At 48.4% G+C, this 3,756-nt stretch overlaps 1 non-coding gene across 1 annotated transcript; it reads right to left on the minus strand.

Moving 5' to 3' along the window:
• Positions 1-1,904: 1,904 nt before the first annotated feature.
• On the minus strand, positions 1,905-1,976 carry TRNAQ-UUG (transfer RNA glutamine (anticodon UUG)). Its single transcript has one exon. It is a non-coding gene; the product is annotated as a tRNA-Gln (tRNA).
• Between the last annotated feature and the right edge of the window lie 1,780 nt (positions 1,977-3,756).

Below are 3,756 nucleotides of genomic sequence, written 5' to 3' on the forward strand. Positions count from 1 at the left end.
CAAAGACACAGTCTTCTCCAGCACCACAGTTTGAAAGTGTTGATTCTGCAGCACTCAGCTTTCCTTGCAATCTAACTCTCACAGCCATACGTTGATACTGGAAAAACCATAGCTTTAACTATACATACCTTGGCAGCAAGGTGATACCTCTGTTTTTAAGTATGCTGTCCAGATTTGCCATAGCTTTGTTTCCAACAAGCAAGCATTTTTTAAATTTCATGGCTGCAGTTGCTGTCTGCTGTAATCTTTGAGCCCAAGAATATAAAATCTGACAATGCTTCCATTTCTTCTCCCTCTATATGCCAGGAAGTGATGGAACCAGTTATCAAGATCTTGGTTTTTCTTAATGTTAAGCTTCAAGCCAGCGTTTATATTCTCCTCTTTTACCTTCATCAAAAGGCTTCTTAATTCTTTTTCACTTTTTTCCATCAGTGTGGTATCATCTGCATGTCTGAGATTGTTGATATTTCCCTCTGGCAACTTTAATTCTAGCTTTTGATTCAGCCAGACTGCATTTCACATGATGTACTCTGTATATAAGTTAAATAAACCAGGTGACTATGTACAGCCTTGTCATACTCTTTTCCCAATCTTAAACCAGTCAGTTCTTCCACGTTCAGTTCTAATTGCTACTTCTTAACCCAAATACATGTTCCTCAGGAGACAAGTAAGATGATCTGGCACTCCCATTTCTTTGAGGACTTGTCACATTTTGTTGTGACCCACACAGCCAAAGGCTTTAGTGTAGTCAATGCAGCAGAAGTCAATGTTTTTTTTCTCTGGAACTCTATTGCTTTTTCCATAATCCACTGAATGTTTGGTAATTTGGTCTCTAGTTCCTCCGCCTCTTTGAAAGCCAGCCTGCTCTTTTGGTATTTCTTGGCTTACATGTTGCCAAAGCCAGCTTGCAGAATCTTAATCACAAAACTTTGCTGGTATGTGAAATGAACTCAATTGTGCGGTAATTTGAATATTCCTTGGCATCGCCCTTCTTTAGGCTTGAGACATAAACTGATCTTTCCTAATCCAGTGGCCACTGTTGAGTTCTCCAATTTTGCTGGCATATTAACTGCAGCACTTTAACAGCATCATCTTTAACACAGCAAGTGGTTAATAAAGGCTATTCATATTCATATTCATATTCACTCATTCACTCAGTCACAAATGTTTTGTGCTTGCATTGAACTGGAGACCCTGGGACTCCTGCTTACTTGATACAAACAGATTAAGGGACCGTTAATGACAGACACACAAACACCCACACAATTCAGGGGGATGACCTCTTCCTCTTCCAGAGGGTCCCCCAGGGATCTGACCTTAAGTGTGGGTAGGAGTAAGGGGAGTGTTGAGGAGGGCGGGGAAGGGCATCACCTTACAACCAATAGTAAGAAGCAAATGGGAAGGATGACACCGCCTCCATCTAGTTTGGCCAATGAAAGCCGCCAGGATACGTAATTTCCCCGCCCCTCCACCCATCCTCGTCCCGCTCGGCTCAGACAGTTTCTAAAGGAATATCAGCGGAGCACAATAGCCAATAAGCACGGCGCTCGGGGAGAGGCGGGTCTTCCTTTAAAGCCAATGGGCTCTGCTGTTCCCCTCTGGAAACAGCCTCGGGATCTTTCGGATTCCTTCGGGTGTTTCCTAGGGGGTTAGGAAGGGGCGGGGGAAGGAAGGAGGGGTCAAGTTTCAGCCTCCCGGCTCTAGCACGCATACTTTTCGCCTAGTCTCTAGCGCTTGCGCAGTGGGGCCTTTTCTTGGAAGACGAAATGAAAGCGTCTTAAGGGAGGGAGGTGACTCCCCAAACCGCTGTCCAGCGGGTCACTGGTGCTGCGGCCTCGTTCGCCATGGCCGCATCCTGCAGCGAGGTCCCAAAACTTTAATTATGGGATCCAAAAAGGGTAGTGAGGTCCCACCGAGATTTGAACTCGGATCGCTGGATTCAAAGTCCAGAGTGCTAACCATTACACCATGGGACCCGCTGGCTGCTGGAAGCGGCCGGCAACCTTCTCAAGCAGTAAAATCACTTGGGCTGCTCTCCCCCAAGCGGTGGCATTTCCCCGGGGGGCAGAAATGGAATCTTGGGGACCCGGGATGTCTACGAACGGGACGGCCATCCGGGTTCGCAGGGCGAGCTGCAAGAAGACCTCCCCGAGCTCCTGCAGCTGCAGCAGGGGCGCGCTCAGGGGCTCCCGGAGGAATCAACTCTTTTCCCGCGCCTCTTCCCGAGCGCGCACCCTGCAGTCTGGGCTCCAGGCTGTCCCCGCGAGCCTGGCACTGGGGAGCCCCCTGGGAACGAGGGGAGCTCGGACTCTGCACCTCCCCCACCTCTTGCCTCCTCCCTCGCCGTCCCGTGCCCTTACGGCCCATGCCCAGATCGTGCCCGTTCCTTTGAGCGTTGGCGGGGAAAGGGCTTCCTCGCTCTCGGCGCTGCTTGTTTGGGTATTTATATATTTATTTAAGAGCGTGACTCCGGGAAAAGATGAGATGGCCAAGTGGGGAGGGAGTCAGCCTAGGAAGAGATGGACTGTAGGTTCGAATCCCCTATCGCCATTCCTAATTTGATCGGCGAATTAAAAATAAAACAGCGTGAGTCTTATAAGGAGAGATTTCTTCTACCCCCGGTTGGGTCCCGTTTAGCACTTATTTGTCTGAAACTTCTCTTTGGGGTCAAGGCTCTCAAAGGAGGTAATGGAGGATCGTCTTTCTGAGGATTCAAGTTCCCCCGGGTTGTACGGCTCTCCCTCTGCGTCTTTCATAATCAGTTACAAATTCTCTTATCTCTCACATCTAGAGATTAGAGGCAGTGTGGGGTTGTAGAAGGAGGGCTGGGTTTGGAGTCAGAGGAACTGAGTTAAAATCCCATCTTCTCTAGGCCTGTTTCCTCCTCTGTAAAATAAGGGGATTGGACTAGATGGCTTTTGAGATCTGCTGTAATCTGTTCCACCTTCTCCATTCCCACAACCACCACCAATACTTCCTCTAATACCCTCTCCTTACTGTTGACTTGCATTGTTGAGATGGCCTTTCCCTTCTCCAAAATTTCTTCCATGACACTATTGGACTAATCTTCCTTTTGACATAAGACTGACCATGCACATTGGTCTGCTCAGCAATAATCAGTGGCTCCCTGGTGCCAACCAAATAAATTTCAGACTCTTTTGCTTGGGGTTCAATGCCACAATCTGGTCTTACTCTGCCTGTTGTTGTTTGTCCTTCGTTCTGGAAGATGACCATGACATCATGGAAGTGATGCCATGATGGGCAAGTGAACTGGATTTTAGTGAGGGAGGGCCCTGCAAAGTTACCAGCCTCACTTTCTCCTCCAGAGCCATCTGGGTCCAGTGGCCAGATACACAATCAGGATGCCTGGAGATGGCCTATGAATGAATGAATGAATGAATGAATGAATGAATGAATGAATGAATGAATGAAATTGATCCAATTTCCAACTTAAGAGAAAACTGAGGCCCAGAGAGGTGGGGGGGGTTCTCCTGATGCTATGCTCCTGGTCAAAGGTGAAGGTGGGCCCATAGCAAAGTCCTCCAGAGGTCCAGCCAGGACTCTCCCTCTTCCAAGAGGACCCCACCTCAGATCTGTACCAGTTCAACTCAACCAGCCCCTACCCCCCAGGTCCTGGTGTGCAAAATCAGAAAAGAAACCCACTCTACCAGTCTAGCCCTATTTCATAGCTCAGCCCTCTTCCAATCCCTCTATCCACACTACCTAAGTGACCTCTGTCCACACAACTCTGCCTTC

Source organism: Phascolarctos cinereus, unplaced genomic scaffold, assembly GCF_003287225.1.
Source record: "Phascolarctos cinereus isolate Bilbo 61053 unplaced genomic scaffold, phaCin_HiC Scaffold_5;HRSCAF=322, whole genome shotgun sequence".
Taxonomy (NCBI): domain Eukaryota; kingdom Metazoa; phylum Chordata; class Mammalia; order Diprotodontia; family Phascolarctidae; genus Phascolarctos; species Phascolarctos cinereus.